Source organism: Aquarana catesbeiana, linkage group LG12, assembly GCF_042186555.1.
Source record: "Aquarana catesbeiana isolate 2022-GZ linkage group LG12, ASM4218655v1, whole genome shotgun sequence".
Classification (NCBI taxonomy): domain Eukaryota; kingdom Metazoa; phylum Chordata; class Amphibia; order Anura; family Ranidae; genus Aquarana; species Aquarana catesbeiana.
The window spans coordinates 26,356,954-26,370,143 of record NC_133335.1 but is presented as its reverse complement, the minus strand read 5'-3'; positions in this window follow the sequence as shown (position 1 = coordinate 26,370,143).

Genomic DNA, 13,190 nt, shown 5'->3' with positions numbered 1-13,190 from the left:
GGGTCACACCTGTCCATACCACTACGTCAGGAGGGGGGGAGGTCACACCTGTCCATACCACTACGTCAGGAGAGGGGGGGGGTCACACCTGTCCATACCACTACGTCAGGAGAGGGGGGGGGGTCACACCTGTCCATACCACTACGTCAGGAGAGGGGGGGGGGGTCACACCTGTCCATACCACTACGTCAGGGGAGGGGGGGGGTCACACCTGTCCATACCACTACGTCAGGAGGGGGGGGGGTCACACCTGTCCATACCACTACGTCAGGAGGGGGGGGGGTCACACCTGTCCATACCACTACGTCAGGAGGGGGGGGGGTCACACCTGTCCATACCACTACGTCAGGAGAGAGGGGGGGGTCACACCTGTCCATACCACTACGTCAGGAGGGGGGGGGGGTCACACCTGTCCATACCACTACGTCAGGAAGGGGGTGGGGTCACACCTGTCCATACCACTACGTCAGGAGAGAGGGGGGGGGTCACACCTGTCCATACCACTACGTCAGGAGAGAGGGGGGGGTCACATCTGTCCATACCACTACGTCAGGAGAGGGGGGGGGGGTTACACCTGTCCATACCACTACGTCAGGAGAGAGGGGGGGGGTCACACCTGTCCATACCACTACGTCAGGAGGGGGGGAGGTCACACCTGTCCATACCACTACGTCAGGAGAGGGGGGGGGTCACACCTGTCCATACCACTACGTCAGGAGAGGGGGGGCGGTCACACCTGTCCATACCACTACGTCAGGAAGGGGGTGGGGTCACACCTGTCCATACCACTACGTCAGGAGAGAGGGGGGGGGTCACACCTGTCCATACCACTACGTCAGGAGAGAGGGGGGGGTCACATCTGTCCATACCACTACGTCAGGAGAGGGGGGGGGGTTACACCTGTCCATACCACTACGTCAGGAGAGAGGGGGGGGTCACACCTGTCCATACCACTACGTCAGGAGGGGGGGAGGTCACACCTGTCCATACCACTACGTCAGGAGAGGGGGGGGGGTCACACCTGTCCATACCACTACGTCAGGAGAGGGGGGGCGGTCACACCTGTCCATACCACTACGTCAGGAGAGGGGGGGGGGTCACACCTGTCCATACCACTACGTCAGGAGGGGGGGGGGTCACACCTGTCCATACCACTACGTCAGGAAGGGGGTGGGGTCACACCTGTCCATACCACTACGTCAGGAGAGAGGGGGGGGGTCACACCTGTCCATACCACTACGTCAGGAGAGAGGGGGGGGTCACATCTGTCCATACCACTACGTCAGGAGAGGGGGGGGGGTTACACCTGTCCATACCACTACGTCAGGAGAGAGGGGGGGGTCACACCTGTCCATACCACTACGTCAGGAGGGGGGGAGGTCACACCTGTCCATACCACTACGTCAGGAGAGGGGGGGGGGTCACACCTGTCCATACCACTACGTCAGGAGAGGGGGGGCGGTCACACCTGTCCATACCACTACGTCAGGAGAGGGGGGGGGGTCACACCTGTCCATACCACTACGTCAGGAGGGGGGGGGGTCACACCTGTCCATACCACTACGTCAGGAGAGGGGGGGCGGTCACACCTGTCCATACCACTACGTCAGGAGAGGGGGGGGGGGGAGGGTCACACCTGTCCATACCACTACGTCAGGAGGGGGGGGGTCACACCTGTCCATACCACTACGTCAGGAGAGGGGGGGCGGTCACACCTGTCCATACCACTACGTCAGGAGAGGGGGGGGGGGGGGGGGAGGGTCACACCTGTCCATACCACTACGTCAGGAGGGGGGGGGGTCACACCTGTCCATACCACTACGTCAGGAGAGGGGGAGGGGGTCACACCTGTCCATACCACTACGTCAGGAGAGGGGGGTCACACCTGTCCATACCACTACGTCAGGAGAGGGGGGGGGGTCACACCTGTCCATACCACTACGTCAGGAGAGGGGGGGGTCACACCTGTCCATACCACTACATCAGGAGAGGGGGGGGGTCACACCTGTCCATACCACTACGTCAGGAGAGGGGGGGGTCTCACACCTGTCCATACCACTACGTCAGGAGGGGGGGGGGGTCACACCTGTCCATACCACTACGTCAGGGGGGGGGGGTCACACCTGTCCATACCACTACGTCAGGAGGGGGGGGGGTCACACCTGTCCATACCACTACGTCAGGAGGGGGGGGGTCACACCTGTCCATACCACTACGTCAGGAGGGGGGGGGGTCACACCTGTCCATACCACTACGTCAGGAGGGGGGGGGGGGGGGGGAGTCACACCTGTCCATACCACTACGTCGGGGGGGGGGGTCACACCTGTCCATACCACTACGTCAGGAGGGGGGGGGTCACACCTGTCCATACCACTACGTCAGGAGGGGGGGGGGTCACACCTGTCCATACCACTACGTCAGGAGGGGGGGGGGTCACACCTGTCCATACCACTACGTCAGGAGGGGGGGGGGTCACACCTGTCCATACCACTACGTCAGGAGGGGGGGGGGTCACACCTGTCCATACCACTACGTCAGGAGGGGGGGGTCACACCTGTCCATACCACTACGTCGGGGGGGGGGGGGTCACACCTGTCCATACCACTACGCCAGGGGGGGGGGGGTCACACCTGTCCATACCACTACGTCAGGAGGGGGGGGTCACACCTGTCCATACCACTACGTCAGGAGGGGGGGGGTCACACCTGACCATACCACTACGTCAGGAGGGGGGGGGGGTCACACCTGTCCATACCACTACGTCAGGAGGGGGGGGTCACACCTGTCCATACCACTACGTCAGGAGGGGGGGGGTCACACCTGTCCATACCACTACGTCAGGAGGGGGGGGGGTCACACCTGTCCATACCACTACGTCAGGAGGGGGGGGTCACACCTGTCCATACCACTACGTCAGGAGGGGGGGTCACACCTGTCCATACCACTACGTCAGGAGGGGGGGGGGTCACACCTGTCCATACCACTACGTCGGGGGGGGGGTCACACCTGTCCATACCACTACGCCAGGGGGGGGGGTCACACCTGTCCATACCACTACGTCAGGAGGGGGGGTCACACCTGTCCATACCACTACGTCAGGAGGGGGGGTCACACCTGTCCATACCACTACGTCAGGAGGGGGGGGGTCACACCTGTCCATACCACTACGTCAGGAGGGGGGGGGGTCACACCTGTCCATACCACTACGTCAGGAGGGGGGGGGGGGGGGGGAGTCACACCTGTCCATACCACTACGTCGGGGGGGGGGGTCACACCTGTCCATACCACTACGTCAGGAGGGGGGGGGTCACACCTGTCCATACCACTACGTCAGGAGGGGGGGGGGTCACACCTGTCCATACCACTACGTCAGGAGGGGGGGGGTCACACCTGTCCATACCACTACGTCAGGAGGGGGGGGGGTCACACCTGTCCATACCACTACGTCAGGAGGGGGGGGGGGTCACACCTGTCCATACCACTACGTCAGGAGGGGGGGTCACACCTGTCCATACCACTACGTCGGGGGGGGGGGGGGTCACACCTGTCCATACCACTACGCCAGGGGGGGGGGGGGTCACACCTGTCCATACCACTACGTCAGGAGGGGGGGGTCACACCTGTCCATACCACTACGTCAGGAGGGGGGGGGTCACACCTGACCATACCACTACGTCAGGAGGGGGGGGGGGGTCACACCTGTCCATACCACTACGTCAGGAGGGGGGGGGTCACACCTGTCCATACCACTACGTCAGGAGGGGGGGGTCACACCTGTCCATACCACTACGTCAGGAGGGGGGGGGGTCACACCTGTCCATACCACTACGTCAGGAGGGGGGGGTCACACCTGTCCATACCACTACGTCAGGAGGGGGGGGTCACACCTGTCCATACCACTACGTCAGGAGGGGGGGGGGTCACACCTGTCCATACCACTACGTCGGGGGGGGGTCACACCTGTCCATACCACTACGCCAGGGGGGGGGGTCACACCTGTCCATACCACTACGTCAGGAGGGGGGGTCACACCTGTCCATACCACTACGTCAGGAGGGGGGGTCACACCTGTCCATACCACTACGTCAGGAGGGGGGAGGGTCACACCTGTCCATACCACGTCAGGAGAGGGGGGGGGCACACCTGTCCATACCACTACGTCAGGAGAGGGGGGGTCACACCTGTCCATACCACTACGTCAGGAGAGGGGGGGGTCACACCTGTCCATACCACTACTTACCTGTCCATACCACCAGGTCAGGAGAGGGGGGGGGGGGGTCACACCTGTCCATACCACTAAGTCAGGAGGGGGGGTCACACCTGTCCATATTACTGAAGGGGAGGGGTCACACCTGTCCATATTACTGAAGGGGAGGGGTCATGAGTTACATCTGTTTGCACCACTATAAGATGGAGTCACCTAAATGAACCACTGAGGGGGAGGAGTCACCTGTCCATACCACTATACATGCCCCACAGACTCACCGGCCAGCTGATTTCCCATTGCATGCCATCATGTCCTCTGGTTTCCAGGGTGTCCATGCTGAAGGCCCCTTCCCCGACCATGGTTGTGTTCATGCTGATACTCCAGCGGATCATAGCTGAGTGAGGAGACCACCAACTGTTCTGGAAGAGACATGGGGGGCCTAGTCATCACATGGGGCATAGTGCACCTGACCACATTACATAGAGAAGGGGCATCACCCACCTGAGTACCACTTTAAAGGGGTGGGTCATAATCCACCTGGGGGTACATTTTTCAGGGAGGCAGAATCACCCACCTACATATGATACATTACTCAGGGGGCATCACCCACCCACCCAAATAAGCTACATCATACAGGTACCACCCATCCACTAAAACTGAGCACTCACCTGCAGAGTGACAGGGACGGAGTACCAGGTGGTAAGATCGAGTATCTACCTCTTGTAGTGTTCTGTACAGCAGGGCTCCGACTGGAGAGGGAGAAAAGCTTATATTAGGAGATCTAGTGACAGAGGAGATTAAGTCACTGTGCGGCTTCTTCATTCACTGTCCAGTCACGGGCTGGGGGAGGGACAAGACCTATACATGTTACTTTACTGCAGCTCAGAAAACGTTTCTCCCCATCACAGATGTACTGTGTGGCAGAGCTGTGTAAATCTCAGATGGGGAGACCACCTTGTGTATTTTATCTGTTACATTTACAAAATTCTCAACTGCTTCTGCCCCCTGCCGTGATGGGATTGCAGGGGGGCTCACCCTTATTTCAAGTGAGGTCCACATGGCTTGTTACTCATATATAGGAATATTGGGCTTTACATGGATGGCCTACTGCATGTCAGAGCAACAGAATGGAGTGGCCCGAGGCTGCAATATTTAATTGCTCCTGCCATCTCTAAAGTACATCTTTTGCCGAATCTAGTTTTGGGTGGTGAAGCCACGTTCAGGTTTTGCTGTTCTGTAGACCCAATGAGAAGATTGCTCCTGACGACCTGTCCTTGGGAAAATATAGGAGGAATTCCCACCAAGGAGGGGGTTCATGCCCACCAAGGAGGGGGTCCATGCCCACCAAGGACCACTTTGCATTGCCAGCCACAATCAGATGTAGTCTCCAGCTACTTCATACATAGTGATGACCCACATGGACCCGGCATCACGGAGAAACAGGAGTCCTCTAAAATATTTGAAAAATAGTCAAATCAAAATAAAATCACTGCTAATCTGAAAAAGCCAATTACTTGGCCATCATGCTGATCCTGGTCCACATGAGCCAATGACTTACCATAGTAAGTGCCATTAGAAGCTACGATTAGATTAAAGAGAAGGGATAAGAACAGCAGCTAGGCAAACATTTTTTCCATAAGCCAACAGAAGACTACGGAGCATCAGGCAAAGGGTGGCGCACTCTGGGTGAGGCTATACAAGGAAAAAAAATAGGATTTTTACATCATACTTACCTGTAAAATCCTTTTCTTTGAGTACATCATGGGACACAGAGTCAGGCTAATATTCATTACCTACTGGGTTATACTTCTTTAGGTGAATGGACACTGGTAGACCTAAAGGTCTCCAGAACAGGAAGTGATCCCCTATATAACCCCTCCTATACAGGAAGTACTTTAGTTTTGTAGCAAGCACTAAATCCTCAAAATAATAGATACCTGATGGCGAAAATCCCTGCCAGCAGCATCTTTGGGGCGCTGTAAAAAGCGCTCCAACAACACCCCTGCCCATTGAAATGAATGGGCAGCGCTTTCCAAAGCGCCTTAAAGTAGAGGGCCGCCTAAAAAAAAAAAAAAAATTACATCAAAATGTTCCTAAAAATCTGGATTGAATGGCTGTTGCTAGGCAGATCGTCCTAATCTGCTACTTCCTACACCGCGGTGATCTTCAATCTTCTCCTCCTCATGTTGTCTTCTGGGGAATGGGGCGCGGTGAGTTCTGGTAACTGTGTGTGTCCCACAACACAGCGTGCCCCATTCACAAAGAGCTGTGCGACTTGCGCAGTAAGAAACGGGCAGTAAAGCCGCAAGGCTCCACTGCCTGTTCCCCTTAGTTTGAATGGCGGCACGGGGACCCAAGAGCCGAGGGACGGGTCGACATCGCGGGCACCCAGGACAGGTAAGTGTGCTTATTAAAAGTCAGCAGCTACAGTGTTTGTAGCTGCTGACTTTTAAAAAAAATTCTCAGCTGGCCCACCGCTTTAAAAGCACCGCAAAAAACGACCGGCACTTTAGCGGTTTTAGCAGCGGTTCAGTGTGAAAGGGGTCTTAAAGTAACGCTGTGCCAAAAAGCAAAAAAAGGGCTGGTCACGAAGGGAGATAAACTTTTCCAGAGATCAAGTGTTAAAGCTGCAACCACAACGCCGTTAGGCCGGGGTCACACTGCTGCGACTTTGAATGCGATATTCCTGCACGACTTTATCGCAGTTTGCATACGACTTCTTTAACAGAAGTCAATGGAAGTCATACTGAAGTCACACTAAAAGTACAGGAACCTCTTTCTAAGTCGGAGCAACTTGAGTCACATTGATTAGAACGGTTCCATGGTCGTTCATGGGGGCGCGACTTGTCATTGGACTTTGAACTCTCAAGTCACATGACAAGGCGCAGCAGTGTGAACCAGGGATTGACGTCCAGGCTAGTACTTTTAGACCCCCTTCACACTGTGCCACCACCGGCATCAGCGGTAAAGCGGCGCAGTGTGGAAGCCTTTGGGCCTTCGCACTGGAGTGAATGGAGCAGCTGTTTTAGGGCGGTTTGCAGGCGCTATTTTTAACGCTATAGCGCCTGCAAAGCGCTCCAGTGTGAAAGGGGTCTTAAAAAGGTCCAAATAAATAAAAACCTGCTCAACTTATTGATCAGTAGAAGTCAGTCTGCTCTCCCAGAAAAGAGCCAAACCCCTGCCCGGGCTGCCAGCGGCCGTGGGAGCCCCCTCAAGATGATTGCAATGCTCAGCAAAGCTCACATTCTTCCAAAACCACCTACCTCTGAGGCCACCACCATGAAAAGAAAGTCCAGCAGGTCACATGGCTTTATAGAGAAGCCTTCCAGCTGGAGGAGAACGGCTGATCACCAGGCCCGGATTTACTCCCTTTGCCGCCCCAAGGCCGGGCCCTTCAATGCCGCCCCCCCCCCCACACACACACACACACACACCACCAGAAAGAGCCCCCAGACATAATACGGTCAAAGACTGCAGACATGATACAAGAGATGGTCAGAGACTGCAATCATAGTACAGGAGATGGTCAGAGACTGCAGACATGATACAAGAGATGGTCAGAGACTGCAGACAACATAGAGGAGAGGGTCAGAGACTGCAGACATGATACAGGAGACATCCCAGGACAACCCCCCCTCCATTAGTGCAGACATCCCAGGACAAACCCCCCCTCCATTAGTGCAGACACCCCAGGACAACCCCCCCTCCATTAGTGCAGACATCCCAGGACAACCCCCCCTCCATTAGTGCAGACATCCCAGGACAACCCCCCCTCCATTAGTGCAGACATCCCAGGACAACCCCCCCTCCATTAGTGTACAGATGGAGACAGGCTTGGGCGGGAGTGAGAGACACAGGAGGACACAGGAGGACACAGGAGGACACAGGAGGACACGCCCCCCCTCCCCCGCACAGAGTCCAGCCGCTCCGATCTCCTTCTCTGACAGGAGGGGGGAGGGGGACAGGCTTGAGCAACGTAAACCCAGCAGCGGCGGCTGATCACATTAACCATCAAACTGCTGAGCAACATCCCTCCGAAAAACCAGGATGGTGAAAGAAATCTGTCTCCTTCAGACTGAAGGCCGAGATCATTCCATGCCTGCACATTGTCTACATTTACATGGGCAGCAGTGCATCTAGCCAAGGCCACTTAGGCCTCATTCACATGGGATGCATGAATCCGTGCCCCATGTAGGGTTGCCACTTTTTCTTTAACCACTTCAATACCAGACACTTTTACCCCCTTCTTGCCCAGGCCAGTTTTTAACTTTCGGCGATGTCTCATTTTGAATGACAATTGCGCGGTCATGCTACACTGTACCCAAACTACATTTCTTATCATTTTGTTCCCACAAATAGAGCTTTCTTTTGGTGGTATTTGATCACTGCTGGGGTTTTTATTTTTTTGCACCACAAATAGAAAAATACCAAAAATTATGAAAAAAAAGTTTTTTCTTTGTTTCTGTTATACAATTTTGTAAATAAGTACGTTTTTTTTCCTTCACTGATGGGCACTGATGAGGTGGCACCAATGAGGTGGAACTGATGAGATGGCACTGATGAGGTGGCACCAATGAGGTGGCACTGATGATGGGCACTGGTATGCAGCACTGATGGGCATTGATAGGTGGCATTGATGGGCACTGAAAGGCTGCACTAATGGGTACTTATGGGTGGCACTGATAGGTGGCACTGATGGATACTGATGGGTGGCACTGATGGACACTTATAGATGGCACTGATGGGCATCACTGATAAGGAGGCACTGGCAGGCATTAGTGATGGGCACTGACTGGCACCATTTGTGGGCACTGATTGGCATTGATTTTGGGCACAGATTGGCATCCCTGGTGGCCATGGGTGGCATACCTGGTGGTTATCAGTGGTGGCAATCCCTGGTGGTCTGAAGTGCGCATCCTCAGGGGTCTGCACTGCTAATCAATCAGCACAGACCCCCCCCCCCCGTCAGGAGAGCAGCCAATCGATTTCTGATACACGTTTTTTCCTGTTTACACTGTGATCAGTCGTGATTGGACACGGCTGATCACGTGATGAAGAGCCTCCGTCAGAAGCTCTTTACCGAGATCAGTGTTGCATACCTCCCAACTTTTTGAGATGGGAACAGGGGGTGTCCTATGTAGGCATAGGACGCCCCCCCCCCCGCCATGCCCCCTTAACCACTTCAATACCAGGCACTTAGACACCTTCCCGCCCAGACCAATTTTCAGCTTTCAGCGATGTCGCAATTTGAATGACAATTGCGCGGTCATGCTACACTGTACCCAAACAAATTTTTTATCATTTTGTTCCCACAAATAGAGCTTTCTTTTGGTGGTATTTTATCACCTCTGCGGTTTTTATTTTTTGCGCAACAAATAAAAAAAGACCGAAAATTTTGAAAAAAAACAAGTTTTTCTTTGTTTCTGTTAAAACTTTTTTGTAAATAAGTACGTTTTCTTCTTCAATGACGGGCACTGATATGGCTGCACTGACGGGCACTGATACGGCGGCACTGATGGGCACTGATGAGGTGGCACCAATGAGGTGGCACTGATGAGGTGGCACTAACGGGCACTGATGATGGGCACTGATAGGCGGCACTGATGGGCACTGATAGGCGGCACTGATGGGCACTGATAGGTGGCACTGGTATGCGGCACTGATGGGCACTCATAGGTGGCACAGATGGGCACTTATAGGCGGCACTGATGGGCACTCATAGGTGGCATTGATGGGCACTCATAGGTGGCATTGATGGTTACTTATGGGTGGCACTGATAGTTGGCACAGATGGGCATGGATGGGCACTGATAAATGGGCACTGATGGGCACGGATGGGCACTGACAGGTGGCATGAATGGACACTGATGGCACTGCTTGTTTGCAGTGATGCCCCTAAGGGTGGCATTGCTGGGCATCACTGCAACATAATGGTGCCAATCAGTGCCCATTTGTGGGCACTGATTGGCACAGATTTGGCACACTGGGCACATGTGGATGGCCATGGGGTACATACCTGGCCATCCACATGTTGCCCCTTCCCTGGTGGTCCTAGTGGCGATCCCTGGTGGTCCAGTGTGGTGATCTGCGGGGGGGCTGCGCTGATAAACAATCAGCGCAGAGCCCCCCTGCCAGGAGAGCCGCCAATCGGCTCTCCTCTAATCGCGTCTGTCAGATGCGAGTGAGGAAGAGCCGATCAACGGCTCTTCCTATTGACAGCGTGATCAGCCGTGATTGGACACGGCTGATCACGTGGTAAAGAGCCTCCGCCGGAGGCTTTTTACCAAGATCAGTGTAGCGGTGTGTCAGACTGACACACCGCTCCACCGATCGCCACGATGCGCGCCCCCGGGGGCGCGCTGCGGCATGTTATCCTGCTGGACGTCATATGACGTCCAGTCAGGATAACAGAACCACTTCCCGGACGTCAATCCGCTATAGGGCGGGCGGGAAGTGGTTAAAGGACAATTATACAAAAAAAAAAAAAAAATGATTAGTTAAAGCCAGAAGTGCTTTTTTTACTACTATTATTTTATATTGGCTTTTAAAAACTTACAAATGCAGCAATTTAGAAATCAGATGAAAGGTTTAGCACTGGGAAACACTTTTTGATAGATAAAAAATGCATTTTATATACAACCAAAATGTGTTACCGCGGTGCCGCGCAATGCCATTTCTTTTGAATGGCACACCACTGTTCTAATACAGAAGTGGTCAATGCACCACGAGCCATATACTGCAATATAAAGGAGGAAGGCTGGGGGTGTTTTTTAGGGCATTACCCACTTGCCTACTGGGCACTTTTACCCCATTCCTGCCCAGGCCAATTTTCAGCTTTCAGCGTTGTCACTCTTTGAATGACAATTGCGCATACAACATACAACAGTGTACCCATATGAAATATTTATAATTTTTTCCCCACAAATAGAATTTTATTTTGGTGGTATTTAACCACTTCCCGACCGGATCCCATACATATACGGCGGTAGGTTGGCTCTCCTGCACGAATCACTGTATATGTACAGCGGCTCCTTTAAGAGCCACAGCAGGCGCGCGCACGCTGAACGGTGGGAGACACGATGTGTGTGGCCAGTGGGCGTGATTACTGACGACGCCTGCCACTAGATGTGGTTTGTCACCAGACATCAGATTTGGATTGTCACCTGCCACCAGATGTGGTTTGTCACCAGTCATCAGATTTGGATTGTCACCTGCCACCAGATGTGGTTTATCACCAGACATCAGATTTGGATTGTCACCAGCCACCAGAGTTGGTTTGTCACCAGACATCAGATTTGGATTGTCACCAGCCACCAGAGTTGGTTTGTCACCAGACATCAGATTTGGATTGTCACTTGCCACCAGATGTGGTTTGTCACCAGTCATCAGATTTGGATTGTCACCTGCCACCAGATGTGGTTTATCACCAGACATCAGATTTGGATTGTCACCAGCCACCAGAGTTGGTTTGTCACCAGACATCAGATTTGGATTGTCACCAGCCACCAGAGTTGGTTTGTCACCAAACATCAGATTTGGCTTGTCACCTGCCACCAGAGTTGGTTTGTCACCAGACATCAGATTTGGATTGTCACCTGCCACCAGAGTTGGTTTGTCACCAGACATCAGATTTGGTTGGTCACCTGCCACCAGATGTAGTTTGTCACCAGACATCAGATTTGGATTGTCACCTGCCACCAGATCAGGTTTGTCACCAGACAACAGATTTGGATTGTCACCTGCCACCAGATTTGGTTTGTCACCAGCAGAGGCGGCTCTCTAATTAGGCAGATTAGGCGGTCGCCTAAGGCCTCGCACTCACAGGGGCCTCACGGCCGCCTAATTTGCCTGTGATCAAACACTGATTACGGCACCGGCATCTCACCCTACCCCCGATGGGACCCCGCACAGCCTCGTCATGCAGCGTCCGGTGGCAGCAGGTGCGGGACAGCAAAAGCCTCTAGGTGGCACAAGATGTGCCTGCAGCATGTCCATGTGGGGCCCTAAGGCAGCTGGGACTGCTCCTGCAGCCCGCACCGCTCCACACCTGCCCAGCCGCCTATTCTAATCAGCAGTTCCCATGACTGTGAAGAGGAAGGACGGAGCCCCCAATCTTTTTATTCTGCCTGGCTGACCCCCCCACGACCGATGAGAAAGTAAGTGCCTGTGAAGCGCCCCCTCCATGCCTGGATAGAAGGAGCGGCGGGCGGCTGCATATAGAGGAATTGAGCAATTGAGCTTTCCATATTCCTCCATGCAGCTGCTGAATGCTCGGAGGAGGAAGAGGAGGAGAATCAAGCATAGAGGAATATGGAAAGCTCAATTCCTCTATATGCAGCCGCCCCTTCGCTCCTCCTATACAACTTCTTTTGATTTCCTCCTGTGCTCACCAGCCCCTCCTTGTACTCCCTGGCTCCTCCCCTATGCTTTCCATCTCCCCCAGTGCTCCCCACCCCTGTTCTTTCTGGCCCCCCCCCAGTGCTCTCCAGCCCTCCCTATCACTCTCCAGCCCCCACCCCATTGCTCTCCCCAGCCTCCCCCTGTGCTCTCCAGCCCCCACCCTTGTGCTCTCCACCCCCCCCAGTGCTCTCTCCCCCCCCTCAGGGCACTCTGCTCCCCCCTGCTCTTTGTCCCCCCCAGTGCTCTCCAGTTCTCCCCATTGCTCTCCAGCCCCCACCCCTGTGCTCTCCACACCCTCAGTACTCTCTACTCCCCCCTGCTCTTTGTCCCATCCAGTGCTCTCCAGCCCCCCCATGCTCTCCACCCCTGTTCTGTCTGGCCCTCCCAGTGCTCTCCAGCCTCCCAGTGATCTCCTCCCCCTGTGGACTCCACCACTGTTCTTTTATAGCTCCCCCAGTGCTCTCCGCTCCCAACTCCTTGTGCTCTCCACTACCCCATGCAATTTTGCCCCCACCCATGTGCTCTCCATGTGCTTTCTAACCCCGCCAGTCCTCCTTTCTCCCACCAACTGCTGCAGGGGATC